The sequence below is a fragment of the Pelophylax lessonae genome (genome assembly GCF_965119305.1).
Source record: "Pelophylax lessonae genome assembly, chromosome: 11".
Taxonomy (NCBI): Eukaryota; Metazoa; Chordata; class Amphibia; order Anura; family Ranidae; genus Pelophylax; species Pelophylax lessonae.
Genome location: NC_138778.1, coordinates 87,283,226 through 87,300,182, shown reverse-complemented (window position 1 = coordinate 87,300,182; position 16,957 = coordinate 87,283,226). Strand labels below are relative to the sequence as shown.

Here is a 16,957-nt window from a genome sequence, read left to right as displayed (position 1 = left end):
ACTGTTTATCGATTATGCCTTAGCCTACCGTCTATTTCTGCCTTTTACCTGCACTGACCTCGGCCTGTTACGACCATGTTTTTTGCCTGCCACTTAGACTGATCTTTCGCCCTGCTACTGTAGTAGTGGGATTCAAAATAACACAGGGGTCTCACTTTTGTGAGGGGCTTCAGAATAGTGTTTCGATTTGAGAAAACCAGTTTTTGGTTTTCTCTGGGTTTTGTAATCTCGGAACAGGGTCTGGAGTCTGGAGGCTTCAAATCGATTTGGGTGGGAGAAGCCTCTACCCCTGTCCCCATTCTTTCCCGACCGAGGCCCTAAGCTTGATGGTCCTGCTTGCTGCCTGGACCAATACTTTGGCTGTGCTGATAATATCTCTGCCTGCACTGACCCAGGACTTTTTATGGAACATGTGCCTGTTGCCTGGACCAATACTTGGGCTGTACTGACCATATCTCTGCCTGCACTAATTATGGACAGTGTTCCTACCTGCAGCATGGACAATCCTTTAGCTGCTGCTGACCATATCCCTGCCTGCTACCTGGACCAATGCTTTGGCTGTGCTGACAATATCTCTGCCTGTACTTACTATGGACAGTATTTCTGCCTGGACGATCCTTTCACTGTCGCTGTCTACGTTCCTGCCTGCTGCCTGGACCACTGCACTGCTAAAACCACAGGTAATCTTTTGTTTACGCTTTGCTCAGCAGAATGTATTTTGGTATGTATTATGCTATGTGTTAGGGGCCTTCAACAATGTGATAGGTTGTCAGGAATTTATGTGTGTGATTTATGTCCCTAGGACGCATGATGGTGCTCCTTGGATGTTGGGCCCCTCTATGTGCCTAGGCTGTGAAAAAGTCTCACACATGTGGTATTGCCATACTCAGAAGTGGCAGAATGTATTTTGGGGTGTCATTTTTGCTGTGTACATGCTATGTGTTAGGAATATCCTATAAATTGACAATTTTGTGTAAAAAAAAAGTTTTCATTTTTTCCCACATTTTCCAAAACTTGTGGAAAAAAATGACATGTTCAAAAGACCCACAATGCCTCATGGAAAATATACGTTGGAGTGTTTGCTTTTCAAAATGGGGTTATTTTGTGGGCGTTTCCATTTTCTAGGTGCGCTCTAGGGCCTTTGTGTTAGGTAGTCAGAAAATGATGTGTGTAATTTATGCTCCTAGAACGCCTGAAGGTGCTACTTGGGAGTCTCTTTATGTGGCCAGGCTGTGTAAAACAATCTCACACATGTGGTATCGCCATACTCCGGAGGAGTAGCAGAATGTATTTTGGGGTGTCATTTTTGCCATTTACATGCTATGTGTTAGAAATAGCTTATAAATTGACAACTTTGTGGGGGGGAAAAAAAGAAAACAAAATGTTTTTTTCTTAATATTCCCAAGAATTGTGGGAAAAAAATTACAACTTCAAAAAACTCACCATGCCTCTTACTAAATACCTTGGACTGTCTACTTTACAAAAAGGGGTCATTTGGGGGGTATTTGTACTGTCCTGACATTTCAGGGCCTCAAGAAAGGAGATAGGCCATCAGTACATCAGGTGTGATCAATTTTCAGTAATTGGTACCATAGCTTCTAGACTCCTCTTTTTTAGCTTATATCACGGAAAAAAAAAAACAGTTGTTTTCAAAATACCACCAAAAGAAAGCTCTATTGGTGTGAAAAAGATGATAAATATTGTTTGGTTACATTATAGCATGACTGAGCAATTGTCATTCAAAAGTGTAAGAGCGTTGAAAGCTGATAATTGGTCTGGGCAGGAAGGGGGTATAACTGCTCTGTATGGAAGTGGTTAAGCATCAGTAAATCACTGCTCATTTTAAAATAACGTTTTTTACAAACTTTTTTTTCATTGACACATGTTCCCCAGGGCAGTACCCGGACTCCCATAACCATTGTATGCCTAATTACTTGCATATAAGCCTTCAAAATGGGCCCTTTTGATTTTTACAGTTCGGGTCCCATAGACTTCAATAGTGTTCGTTATTCGATTCAGAACCTTTGCAATGTTCGAAAGGCTGTTCTCTACAGAATGTCAGATGAATGACACAAAGGAATGCCCATAGAGTATACAGTAAACCCCCGCTCCATCGCGGTTCAGTTTTTGCGGTCCCGGTATATTGTGTTTTTTTTTGTAATGTTATTTTACTATATAAATCATAAAAAATGTTTTTTTGTGTTTTCCATAGCTCTTGCTATGTCTCTCAGTATCTTTTGTGTGTTTAAATGAGTTTCTATTGTTTTAAAAGTGTGTTTAAAGACCTTAAAATGCTTTTACACGTACAGTGACAGTAAAAAAAACATGCCTACAATGCATTTTAATAGGGTTTTCCTATTTCGCGGATTTTCACTTTTCGCGCTGGGTCCGGAACGTAACCCCCGCAATGGAGGGGGGTTTACTGTAATGGTAAGTAGAGATGGGCCTTATTGTATTAAGACCTGTATACGCTTTATGGCCACCAGGGCCAGAGTAGACACTGCTGGGCTTTGTGGTACCACAGTACTCAGGATAGCCTCGATCCACAGGGTCCGGTCAGGGTATGCAGGGTAAAAAAGCTCCAGATAGTGTATTACCATAAAAACCGAGTTTAATAAGGTTGGTAGGTGTACAATACATAAAAAATGAAATGAAAAAATGAAAAATACATAAAAAAAAAAAAAAAAAGTATAAAAAACATAAAATACCATAAGGTATATAAGACCCACATCATCTGGTGAGTGTGTTCTTCTATTATCCCCCACGGTGACACCAAAAGTACCAGCAGTGTATCATTGGAGGATTCAGCACAGAGCACCTGCACTTTTTCCTTTTATTGGCAATCAAGATTTACCTGCATTATCAACTGAGTCACTTATGAACTTTTATTTATGGACTTTTTCTACTTGCACATCTGCACTTGAGTCACTTATTAATTAATTTATGTATTTTATTGAGAACATATATATATTTATTTGCTTTGATACATACAATGTTTTACCTGATTGATTCAATCACTTTTATATAGCACCTTCCTCACCATTAATACTGCACATATTTTATCCAATATTTATTCCTTACAATAATACTGTGATATCTACCTCAAGTATTTTAAGATTATCTGCTATTTATCACATATTGTGTCATATGTATATTTATTTATCCTTACGCATTACTCGATTAAGGTATTAGCACCAAGCACTTTTTAGAGGTTTAACTTGTCATTTGAAGCCTACCAATTTAACCCTTGGTACTGACAAGCTATTGTCCATCTTTGGTTTATTTAAAGCACGCGCTATAGTTGGCCCCAATTTATTGTGGCCTTAAGGCCCGTACACACGTACCGATTGTCGGCCGCCGAACGATCGGCCGATTTTCGGCTTGTTAGTATGATGCTTCCGACAGCCGACAGCGCACTTTCGGCCAAACAGAATCTGTCGTGCAAGCATTAAAATTTTTGTATGCCGACACCAGAACGGCCGATTGTTCGCCAGTCAGTACAGAATTCGGCCGACAGACAGCAGATTTGCAAGACTGGGCATGCTCAGAAAAGAAAAAAGACAAGGAAAGTTAACCATCACATGACATCACTTCTGCAGTCGGCTGTTGTTGGCCGACAAAATTAGTGTGCAGTCTTTTGTACTTTTCAACAGACACGACAGCCCTCAGACAAAAGACGGCCGATCGTTCGGCCGACGATCGGTACGTGTGTACGGGGCTTTACTTTCAAAATGCAACGAAACCCCAATTTTGTTCTCGCGGAACCACGCCAATTGGCAAACGCTGGTCTATAGATATTCCACTGCCCTGTTAAAGTCTATGGGCATTCTTTTTCATCATGTATCTGTCATTCCATAGAAAACCACTATAATCCCAAAAAATGTCAATCTTACAATCTGCTACTCTACTTGGTGACACCATGTGAGAAAGGTAATTTGCAATGCGACACAGATTTGTCTGCAAATAAATGCATTTTTTGTTTCTGACTATATTGTATGGACATTCCCTTCTGTCATTCACCCTTGTCATTCCATAGAAAAACAATAATAATCCCACTAAGGCCCCGTTTACATAGGGGCGACGCTACTTCGCACCGCGACCTCCGAGGTCGCGGTGCAAACAGCGCGCCGAGACCTCGGAACGGCCGCCACGGACTTCATAACATTGAAGTCTATGGCGGTCGCCTCCTGGTCGCCCCAAAGAAGCTCCGGACCCTTTTTCTAAGTCGGAGCGACTTGTGTCGCTCCTATAAGAACGGGTCCGCAGCTTCCCTATGGGAGGCGACCTATGAGGCGACCAGGTCGCCTCAGAGGTCGCCTTAGTGTGAACGGGACTTAATCTCAATTTTAAACATCACCACAGATCTCAGAGTATGTCTGAAAAGGATTTATTTGGGCATTCCTTCAGATCATTCACCTTTTTCATTTCAATCTACTCTACTTGGGGAACAACTGGGGTAAAACCTTAGTTTGACCCTGGACTGCTTTGTGTGCCGCTTAAGCTCGCTGGAATGGGGTATGAATCCCAAACATCCGCCGTTCGGAGTGCCAACAAGGGAGGGAGCTCGTCCAAGCTCCTACAATCACTGGCAGTAAAGAAAAGGACTCCCTGGAGCCATATATCCGTGCTGTCCCTATGCTGGGTGTATGAATGAAAACCTCAGCCTGGACTCTGACCAGGCCTGCTTTACTTCCTAGACAGACTTTAGGTCATGACACAGGAAGGAGTTGACCAGCTAGTCTCATTAGCTCACACTCTGCATCATCTACCCTCAGCTTGTCAACTCCCTCCGGTGTCACGACCTGAAGTCGGTCCAGGAAGACGTTATAGAGAAGTGTTTTCAAACAGCCATGAAGAGAGTGAAATAAGCGTGTGTATAATAAATAGAAAGCGGTTTTATTTTGGCAAAAGAAAAACATTAATGCTATATTGGTACATAGGGGAGCTGGAATTCAAAAAAAGGTGAACAAATAGGTGAACTTAGCCTTTAAGCCTCTCTTCGCGTCTACAAGATCTCTAAACTAAATGGAGGCATTACCAAATCTGGCTAGGTCGTATAGCATCAGTTAAATTATGATTTTGCATAAGACTCTGTATTGTTTCCTGACCCTACCGATACCTATTCCACTGGCGCACCTTCAGAGCCTTCAGGCAGATCCCCTGATACCTGGCATCGTAAACAGCATTGGATAGCGCATTCGGTCCTCTTTGCCTCAAAGAATGATGGGAGCCTAGCCTTACCCAATCTCATACGTTACTAATATACAGCACAATTGAGGGCCGTAGCCCCATGGGTTATTCTACCGGCGTACAATCGCTGGACCGAGACAGAATAATTATGGTTGGCCCCAATCCATCCGAACAATTTATTGTGGAATATTGATGTAGATATGCCTTACCTTTTGCACACTATAGCATTACGCAATCTTTGGAGACAGCTGAAACAAAAACACTCCCTCCAAACTGAAGCCTCCTTATTGACAGCCTTCCTTTATAACCCTAAGATGCCAGATAGTCTTACCTCCCAAATGATTTCCCTTTGGTTGTCGAGAAATTTATTTCATTTTGGCCACCTCATTAATCCCATAACATGAACACTACTATCCTTTGAAGAACTTCGAGGGAAACATGATCTGTCCTGAATTTTTTTTGTCTATCTTCAGATACGTCATTATGCCTTATCCTTTGCTCCTAATCTCAAATTTTCTAAACTGACTCAGTTTGAGCGATTGGTCCTTGCTGGCCCGTTGTAAAAAGGCCTAATTTATGATATCTGTAAACTATTAAATGAGTATAGTGTGGGCACCCAGGGTAAACATAGGTATATGCTTAAATGGGAACAGGCTCTCTTGGGGAGGAGCTTTCCATAGAATAGGATCATATGGTCTCGGGCAGTTAAAAGTTCTATTTGTACTTTCTTTAAATTTTATTTTGGTATATGACCCCTGCCTGACTACAGGCCATATATCCCTCGGATTTAGACTGCTGTTGGCGCGGTTGTAGAAGTTGCGGCACCGTGTTTCACATTTACTGGCAATGTCCACTTCTGCAACCGTATTGACGTTTGGTCAAAGACTTTATTCAGCGATTGTTTGACCTGGACATTCCCTTCTGTACATTTTTTTTATTACTAGGGTTACTCCCTCCCAGGTTGCCCAGATTAACTAAGAAATTAACATGTCACAACTTAACGACAGCTAGATGTTTGGTAGCTCTTCAATGAAGCAGCAAACTCCACCGACCCCCACTAAGGTCTATGCTAAGATTAAGGATGTAGAGAATAAGGAATCCCTCACAGCACGCCTTTCCAACAGTGGCGGCTGGTGCTCAAAATTTTATGGGGGGGCGCAAAAAGAAAAATTTGCGGCAAAAAACGCGGTAAAAAAATTGCGTGACTTTGACCAACTTGGGAACCATCTTATACCAGGCCGCTGTGTGCCATTTACTATTAATAAATATATAGTGCCAGGCCAGTAGCCTGCTTAGCAGTGAGTGTACACAATATAAGACAGTGCAGGCCAGGCCAATTACATTGTATATCAGGTAAAGTGCTATGCTAACTTAGCATAGCACTTTACCAGTGTACAATGTAATTGGCCTGGCCTGCGCTGTCTTCTATTGTGTACACTCACTGCTAAGCAGGCTGCTGGCCTGGCACTATATATTTATTAATAGTAAATGGCACACAGCGGATGGTATAAGATGGTATAAAACTCAGTAAAATTATTAAAACAGAAAGTTAATATTCTGAAGAGGAGTAATTGTCCTATGAAAAGCAATGCCATTTAAAAAGTAAAATAATTTAGAGCCTGCACACTGAATTCTCATAAATCAGTAAAGGTCTGCACATTAAGTAACTCCAACACAGATATATACTGTACACAGGCTGTTAATATTTATAGGCCACAGATACCCTGTGTATGTAGGCCTTAGACATGACCAGCTTGCCGTGCCCCCATCATCAATGCAGTGACCAGCTTGCCATGCCCCCATCATCAATGCAGTGACCAGCTTGCCGTGCCCCCATCATCAATGCAGTGCCAGCGACCAGCTTGCCGTGCCCCCATCATCAATGCAGTGACCACCAGCTTGCCGTGCCCCCATCATCAATGCAGTGCCAGTGACTAGCTTGCCGTGCCCCCATCATCAATGCAGTGACCACCAGCTTTCCGAGTCCCCGTCATCAATGCAGTGCCAGCGACCAGCTTGCCGTGCCCCCATCATCAATGCAGTGACCACCAGCTTGCCGTGCCCCCATCAATGCAGTGCCAGTGACCACCAGCTTGCCGTGCCCCCATCATCAATACAGTGACCACCAGCTTGCCGTGCCCCCATCATCAATGCAGTGCCAGCGACCAGCTTGCCGTGCCCCCATCATCAATGCAGTGACCACCAGCTTGCCGTGCCCCCATCATCAATGCAGTGCCAGTGACTAGCTTGCCGTGCCCCCATCATCAATGCAGTGACCACCAGCTTTCCGAGTCCCCATCATCAATGCAGTGCCAGCGACCAGCTTGCCGTGCCCCCATCATCAATGCAGTGACCACCAGCTTGCCGTGCCCCCATCAATGCAGTGCCAGTGACCACCAGCTTGCCGTGCCCCCATCATCAATACAGTGACCACCAGCTTGCCGTGCCCCCATCATCAATGCAGTGCCAGTGACCAGTTTGCCGTGCCCCCATCATCAATGCAGTGACCACCAGCTTGCCGTGCCCCCATCAATGCAGTGCCACTGTGACCAGCTTGCTGTGCCCCCATCATCAATGGCAATGCAGAGACCAGCTTGTCTGCCGTGCCCCCCCCCCCATCAATGCAGAGACCAGCGTGTGTGCGTGCCCCCTTCAAAGCAGACAGTGACAGTGTGTGGGCCGGGGCTCACTGACACTCACAGTGACCTGCGTGCTGCTGCTGCGCTGCGTTGGCCCTGGGCCGCTGGGACTACTGTCTGCGAAGAACACGTGACAACTCGAGACAAACTCTTCTTCCTCACGCCGGCTCTCCTCTCTGGTCTGACGGCGCCGGCAGGCGGGAAGGTGACTGATCACGTGACGCCGGGACGGTGAGTGACTGACTCACGCACCGCCCCCACGCGTCACGTCACCCGGGATATCCTCCTGTGTGATTGGTCCAGGCTGGAGTCTGGACCAATCACAGCCAGGACATCACTAAAGTGGGGAGTGTCGGGGCGCATTGCTCTGAGCCCTGATGACCCCAAGAAGGCCGCCAATCAGCGCCTCTGCCTGCCACACGTGGGGTGAAAACCCCCCCCATAGCCACCAGTAGGTCCGGCGCCCCTAGTGGGCTGAAAATAGAATTTTTTTTTTTTTTTATCTTTTTTTTTTTCTCTGTCCACAGATCGGGGGGGCGGCGCCCCTGCGCCCCCTATAGACCGGTGTTCCGTGAGAATTACCTACCCCGTGAGAAAAACCTACCCTGGCAGTGCGCATGCTCACAGCCCCTAGTGCGCATGCGCACTAGTCTGAAATGATGACTCTTCCGTGGAAAAAACCTACCATCGCGGCGGGTACATTAAAACAGTTGTACTGCAATATGAGTAAGCTCCGCTCCTTGCCCTGTCACTTCCCTGATCTTGTCTACTAAATATAAAAGCGGCTGGCGGCTCCGTGATTTATGTTGTCATACAGCCGCCGCCGGTTTTATATTTAGTAGACAAGACCAGGGAAGTGTCAGGGATAGCAGTGGAGATCACATGATATTTCTGGCGAGCTGTTTTAATGTAATTCCGCGGCGTTACAGACACTTTCGTACACCGGAAGTGACGAGGGTAGGTTTTTCTCACGGGTAGGTAATTCTCACGGAACACCGGCCGCCGCTGCTCTCCAACACAGTAGATCATCATAATTTGATGCCTTACAGACTTTTTACTTATTGTGGCACTGGCACTCTCTATCCCCAGGAGTGAGGAGCATTGGAATTTTACCCCGTTTTTTTTTTCTTTTGCTCCTTTTTTTGCCTGTTGCGATTTTCTTTATATCCTAAAAGAATGTTTAGCTGTAAACTAGACTCTAATTTTGGGTCCTGTGCTACCTTGAGCTTGACTTCCTTTGGAATATGTTTGAATGAGAATGTATATGTGCCCTGTTTTTTTTTTTATATAGTTGAATAACGTTCATGCGCCCTAGTTTCTTACGATTTATACTATAGATACCATTTGACGCTGTCTTGCTAGATTTACTATAGTGCTCATCTAGACCTATGTTTATACTGTATATTGGTCTGTTTATGGCCTTATCTGATGTCCAGTGTTTGTAATCTTCTGTGTCTTTGTTTTGAAATAGACAATTTTTATAAAAGTTCAACTATCAAAAAAGAAAAGAATGTTTGCTAAAGATTTGATATGTCTAAAGGTTCTGTCAATAATTGAAATATTTTGTTTCCATTATTCTCTATGGGCATTCCACCACCCTGTTCAAGTCTATGAGCATTCCATTCTGTCATTCCATTTAGTATGTTTCCAAGTAGCATTATCTCAAGTAACTCAAATCGAACAGTAAAGCCCCGTACACACGTACCGATCGTCGTCATACAAACGTCGGCGGACGAAAGATCTGCCGATTGTACGCTTGTTAGTATGGTGCCTCCGACAGCTGTCTGCGCACATTCTGCGGACAAGAGTCTTTCTTGCAAACATGAAAATTTTTGTATGCCGACACCAGAACGGACGATTGTTCGCCAGTCAGTACAGAATTCTGCCGACAGACCGCAGATTTGCAAGACTGGGCATGCTCAGAAAAGAAAAAACACAGGGAAAGTTAACCATTACATGACATCACTTCTGCAGTCGGCTGTAGTCGGCGGACAAAATTCTTGGGCAGTCTTTGCACTTTTCAACAGACACCGACATCCCGGGGAGAAAAGACGAACGTTTGTATGCCGACGATCGGTACGTGTGTACGGGGCTTAAGTCATACCATATGCCAATCGTTAGAATGGTAAACAAGTCATTGTGCTCAACCATAAAACAATTGCAAAAAACTAAAGGGTTTGTTCCTAGAAAACCTGTCCTGCTTGTGACAATTGCACCTCAAAGTAATAGAGTACAAATATGGCCTGCATGTCCATAGCAAAAACCATTAAGGTTGGGTTCACACTTATGCAAATTGAATGCGGGTTACCCCGTATCCAATTGAAGAAGGTGTGATTCCCAGACCTAGAATATTGGTTTGGCCATCATCCCTGATAAATATCTTTGAATGGGTTTGGTGCCTCAGACCAAGAAAATTGGGACTTTATGGGCCAAGTAAATCAATGGTTTGTAAAATGTCTTGTACAATTTATTAGAGAAAGTAAAACAATGTAAAACAGAGTATAGTGACACTCTATCTGGTGTCTGGGTTATAGACCCATTGGTGATAGTGAAATAAGTAGAGAAAGGTGACACTGTGATATGGTGACATGTGAATATGTCCTTCTGTTGGTCCACACTGGAGAAATCAGCCTGGGGTCCATAGGAGGAATATCCAAATTCCTACGCGTTTCGGCTTACAGGTATAGCGCCTTTATCAAGGAAGGTTTATTCACCATATCTGTAAGTATATTAGATAATATATTAACCTATGTATTTCATGGGAAAAATTCCCTTTTGTTGCATGGTTTGGTACATACTTATATAGTTATAGGCCTGATCCTTGAAAACTTGCTTCAGATCATTCACGTATCCAATTTGCATGACAAGAGACTGTGATCAGCTTTCAATAAAGCCGGTTAACACACTTCCAGGGCAGCCGCGGTCTGCACTGGAAAAGGGTCCTGTGCATTTTTGGCTCCGTTTCAGGTCTGAATTCAGGCAAAAATTTGGACCCGAGTTGCACCTGAAATGGAGAAAAGGGAAGCACCGGACCCCCTGCTGCGAGTCGCAGCTAGTGTGAACCCAGCCTAAAGGAGCTATGATGTGGAATTTGTTACCAAGGAAAGAAGAGAATCTGCTGTATCTTGGGTGTCTAGCCAGGGTCCCCAAATTTTATAAAATGTCCCTGGGCGACCCCTAGCTTCATCTATCCACTGCACTCTTTAAAGCAGTATTAAACTTTGCCAAAAAAATTAAACCTTTTAAATGGAGCCCTATAGTGCTGTGCTGTCACCATTCCCACTGGTCCTGGGGGGGGGGGGGGGGGGGGGTTCATCTTCACCCAGTCTTTCTTCTGGGTTCCATCACTTTGGCTGCTTGAATAGCCAGGCCGCAACAAACTCACTCCTGGACATGGGCGCAGAAGTCACATCACCACAGCACAGACCAGGTCTGAGCTGTGCAAGCGTGTCCACTGTATTAAAGTCTATTGTTTTATTGTACGCTCTACCCTTAAGTTATAAACTGTCAGCGCTATAAATATCCTATATAATAATAATAATTTGTATAGTGATGAAAAATGATATCTTCAGGAAGGTAAGTGCTGCCAGGGCATGGCAAGAAATGTTTGTACATTCAGATACTTTGGGTTCAATTTTTGTGTCTGCTCTGTTTGTTTTTAACGTTTAATAAAAATTATATTTACAATAGTATTGATCAATTTCTAGCATCATTTGTGTATGCTGATGTTTGTAAATTCAGCAAACTATATTTTTAAGTATATTACTTACAAAGCGGTGCAGCTAAGGAGAATACAGTAAGTGCCGGTTCACACTGATGCGGCTGCAGCGATCGCATGTAATATCGGAGCGCACTGCTCCTTTATTACATGTGATCGGCTGTGCGGTGCGAGTTTAGCCATACACTTTGTATGGCTAAATTCGCACCGCACCCGCAGCAAAGATGCACAGGACCTTTTTTTGCAGCCGCATCAGGATCGGATCGCACAGCGGTTCACACTTGTGCGATCCGATCCTGTGTGAACTGCAAGATCGCACTGCGATATGCGATCAAACTGGGGGTGTCGTTAAGATTACATTGACACCCCCAGCGTATCGCATATGGCAGTGTGAACTGCCGGGGGTGCGTTTGCGATGAGGAGACAGGCTGCGAATTCACAGCCTTCCCGCATCGCATAAGTGTGAACCGAGCCTTAACCCCCGCTCCATCACGGTTCCGTTTTTGCGGTCCCGGTACATTGCGTTTTTTTTTTGTAATGTTATTTTACTATATAAATCATTAAAAATGAAATATTTTTGTGTTTTGCTAAGTCTCTCAGTATCTTTTATGTGTTTAAATGAGTTTCTATTGTTTTAAAAGTGTGTTTGAAGACCTTAAAATGCTTTTACACGTACAGTGACAGTAAAAAAAACATGCCTACAATGCATTTTAATAGGGTTTTTCTATTTCACGGATTTTCACTTTTCGCGGCTGAGTCCGGAACGTAACCCCCGCAATGGAGGGGGGTTTACTGTATCACAGACATTTGTACTAAAGCGCTGCGTAAACTGTTGCCGCTATATAAATCCTATATAATAATACTACTACAAAATAAAAAAAAAAATAAAAAATAAAAAAAAAAAAAAAAAAGGTTTAGCAGTGGATCAGCAGGCTCAATTCCTGCAAGTGGTAAAAGCCCAGTGACAGGTGGGATGCGCCCTCTTATCTAGTACTACCTAGAGTAGAGTAAATAAAGGAAGCCAGTTAGGGGATCTATGTCCATTATGGTCATCACTGGATGCTTTGTTTATTGCTTTACTGATTAGCAAATAACCTTGCCACATGGACTATTAATATACATCTAGTAAATGACATCTACATGGCTGTCTCTATAGGTGACAGACTGACACATGGCAAACCTCGCCATCAGCTTATTGTAATGACAATTACAGGTAAAGGTGTCACGTCAAAAGGGACTCTTGTCAACATAATAATAATGGGTGTTTCTGTAATAAAATACAGAAATTACCAGCTAAAAGCAGAAGCATTAGGAAGTAAAACAAAGTGATGTTGTGTTAAAGCACAAGGGTGCACAGTGCAATGATCAAAGCCCAGATCAGGTGCTCAAACACGTTTTCAAAGCAAAATGTGACAGCTGGCTATTATACAGTATAGGCTGGGATTCAGGGGGATCACATCCCATCCATACCCCATAGATGGATAGGCTGGGACAGCAGTGCTGGATTCAGGGGGGATCACATCCCATCCATACCCCAGAGATGGATAGGCTGGGACAGCAGTGCTGGATTCAGGGGGGATCACATCCCATCCATACCCCAGAGATGGATAGGCTGGGACAGCAGTGCTGGATTCAGGGGGATCACATCACATCCATACCCCAGAGATGGATAGGCTGGGACAGCAGTGCTGGATTCAGGAGGGATCACATCCCATCCATACCCCATAGATGGATAGGCTGGGACAGCAGTGCTGGATTCAGGGGGGGATCACATCCATACCCCATAGATGGATAGGCTGGGACAGCAGTGCTGGATTCAGGGGGGATCACATCACATCCATACCCCAGAGATGGATAGGCTGGGACAGCAGTGCTGGATTCAGGGGGGGATCACATCACATCCATACCCCAGAGATGGATAGGCTGGGACAGCAGTGCTGGATTCAGGGGGATCACATCCCATCCATACCCCATAGATGGATAGGCTGGGACAGCAGTGCTGGATTCAGGGGGATCACATCACATCCATACCCCATAGATGGATAGGCTGGGACAGCAGTGCTGGATTCAGGAGGGATCACATCCCATCCATACCCCATAGATGGATAGGCTGGGACAGCAGTGCTGGATTCAGGGGGGATCACATCCATACCCCATAGATGGATAGGCTGGGACAGCAATGCTGGATTCAGGGGGGATCACATCCCATCCATACCCCATAGATGGTCCTTCTCAGGGCCCTAGGAACAGAAAACTGCATAATACCCCCAATCCTTCTCATAGATCGCTATTTCTCTTTGACCTTGCAGATCTTTGTAAATTAGGGGATCACCATACACCCACGATCCCCGTTTATGGAACCCCCCCCCCCCCCGATCAGTATAGATCTACGTCTTACCTGATACTGCTGGCTCTGCTCCCTCTGTGGTCCGCCAGCTAGGAGATTATTTCTGCAAATGTCTTTTCCCCTCCCCCCCTCCTTTCTGTCTATCCCCTAGTCCTGTCTCCCCCTCCCTTTGTCTCCGTCTTCCCTTCTTCTCATTTCTCTTTTTGCTGCCCCCTCTATGTCTCTCTCCCTCTCTCAAAATGGCTTTTTTTTTTTTTTTTTTTGCAGACAAGGAGTGGGATACGCCCCCGAACACGTGACTTTCTCCCTAGGGATTATTGAGCTGAGGGGAAGAGGGCTGGAATAGAGGAGCCGGGATGTGGAGGACAAAGAGAGAGAGCGGCGGAATGATATGGCAGTAGTCACACCACATTCAGCTGCTACACTTCATTCCATACTGCAAGTAGAAGCGAACTTACTAATCGGAACATTGCTATGGATACCTACAAGTAGTTTACGTGCTCTGGCTAGGGAAAGAAGCATTATGCTACCCATACACAATACGATTTCTGTAGGCCAAACAGGAGCTATGGCAAAATCCCAACGTCTGTGCCAAACAGTGCAGATAGAGGAATTCCCCCTGCAACCTATTGCAGGGATTCCCAAACTACAGCCCTGCAGTTGTTCAGGGACTACAATTCCCATCATGTCTAGTCATGTATGTGAATGTCAGAGTTTTACAATGCCTTATGGGATGTGTAGTTCTGCAACAGCTGGAGGGCCATAGTTTGGGAATCCCTGACCTATTGTATTCAACTACTGCTTTCCAGGCTTTCAGAGAACTCCACCAGTGGCTGCAGTCACTGTTTGGCTGAGAATTGTCTGCCCAGCTCCTTCAATTTGTCCAATTAATAAGCAATCAGATGCAGTGGCGGCCGGTGCCGGACGCATGGAGTTCAATGGGGCTTTTTTTTTTTTTTGCATCACCTGATTAGAGGATTAGAGCCAGAGGCTCTAATAGGCTGCAGCAAAGAGTGGACCCGGGGCGCAGAGTAGTGCTCCCCGACTCCACCCATTGTTTGACAATAGCGAATGAAAATTCGTTATTGTCACACGGATCCTCCTCCTGGCCAATCAGGGAGCGGGTCTAATTCCTGATTGGCCGCAAGGCAAACCCCATGCCATTGGCCGAGGAGGAGGTGGGAGGACTCAAGGAGACACGCCGCCGGGACTGAGGAGAAGCCGCCCGCCGCTGCTGCTCAAGGTAAGTAAGGGGGCACGCACGCTGATCTCTGCGTTGAAGGGGGCATGTACACTGGTCACTGCATTGAAGGGGGCACGCACGCTGATCTCTGCATTGAAGGGGGCACGCACGCTTGTCACTGCATTGAAGGGGGCATGTACGCTGGTCACTGCATTGAAGGGGGCATGTACGCCGGTCATTACATTGAAGGGGTCATGTACGCCGGTCACTGCATTGAAGGGGGCAAGTACGCTGGTCACTGCATTGAAGGGGGCACGTACGCTGGTCACTGCATTGAAGGGGGCACGCACGCTGGTCACTGCATTGAAGGGGGCACACACGCTGGTCACTGCATTGAAGGGGGCACGCACGCTGGTCACTGCATTGAAGGGGGCACGTACGCTGGTCACTGCATTGAAGGGGGCATGTACGCCGGTCACTGCATTGAAGGGGGCAAGTACGCCGGTCACTGCATTGAAGGGGGCACGTACGCCGCTCACTGCATTGAAGGCGGCACACACGCTGGTCACTGCATTGAAGGGGGCATGTACGCTGGTCTCTGCATTGAAGGGGGCATGTACGCTGGTCTCTGCATTGAAGGGGGCATGTACGCTGGTCACTGCATTGAAGAGGACATGTACGCTGGTCACTGCATTGAAGGGGGCATGTACGCTGGTCACTGCATTGAAGGGGGCACGTACGCTGGTCACTGCATTGAAGGGGGCACGCACGCTGGTCACTGCATTGAAGGGGGCACGCACGCTGGTCACTGCATTGAAGGGGGCACGCACGCCACTGTGCATTGAAAGGGGGCACGCTGGTCTCTGTGCATTGAAAGGGGGCACACTGGTCTCTGTGCATTGAAAGGGGGCACGCTGATCACTCTGCATTGAAAGGGGGCACGCTGGTCTCTCTGCATTGAAAGGGGGCACGCTGGTCATTCTACATTGAAAGGGGGCACGCTGGTCTCTCTGCATTGAAAGGGGGCACGCTGGTCTCTCTGCATTGAAAGGGGGCACGCTGGTCACTCTGCATTGAAAGGGGACACGCTGGTCTCTCTGCATTGAAAGGGGACACGCTGGTCTCTCTGCATTGAAAGGGGGCACGCTGTTCACTCTGCATTGAAAGGGGACACGCTGGTCTCTCTGCATTGAAAGGGGGCACGCTGGTCTCTCTGCATTGAAAGGGGGCACGCTGGTCTCTCTGCATTGAAAGGGGACACGCTGGTCTCTCTGCATTGAAAGGGGGCACGCTGGTGTCTCTGCATTGAAAAGGGGCACGCTATACCTTAATTACTGGAGGCCCCTTTCACACTTTTGCGACCTCAAAGTCATGCAATTTTTTTATAGCGTTTTTTGCTGCAAAGTAATGCTTATTACTTTTTTCTGTTTGTGCCCCCCCAAATATTTTGAGCACCAGCCGCCACTGATCAGATGAAGTCTGAGCTGTGTATGGCCGACATAATGCCCGTTTCACACAGGCTTTGCAATCAGGTCCACCTGTCCGAATTTTCAGGCAGACCTAATGGGATGCTCAATGCATCCCTACAGGGCAGTGGATGTCAGCAGTGACATCTCCGCTGACACTCACTGCTCTCCGATCCAATCCAGACGGATGGAAACCCAATTTTCCATCCGTCTGGAGGATGGGATCGGGTGAAAACAGACAGGCAGTCCGTTTTTATCAGATCTCCCATAAAGGAGAGCGGGGATCTGACCGCTCCGTCTCTGCACACAGAGCGGAGACGGGGCTGTCATCCGCCTGCTCATGCCCCTTTCACATGGGCTTTCCGATCAGGTCGGCCTGTCAGTTTTTCAGGCATCCCTATGGGGCAGCAGATG

General features: G+C 46.1%; 1 protein-coding gene across 1 annotated transcript in view; it reads right to left on the bottom strand.

Moving 5' to 3' along the window:
- LOC309567601 (polycomb group RING finger protein 2-like) overlaps positions 1-14,022 on the bottom strand; it is a 137,593-nt gene extending 123,571 nt beyond the window's left edge. The window contains exon 1 of the mRNA XM_082273002.1: positions 13,946-14,022. The gene's annotated coding sequence lies outside the window, so the exon portion shown is untranslated. The remainder of the gene's footprint in view (positions 1-13,945) is intronic.
- Positions 14,023-16,957: the final 2,935 nt, after the last annotated feature.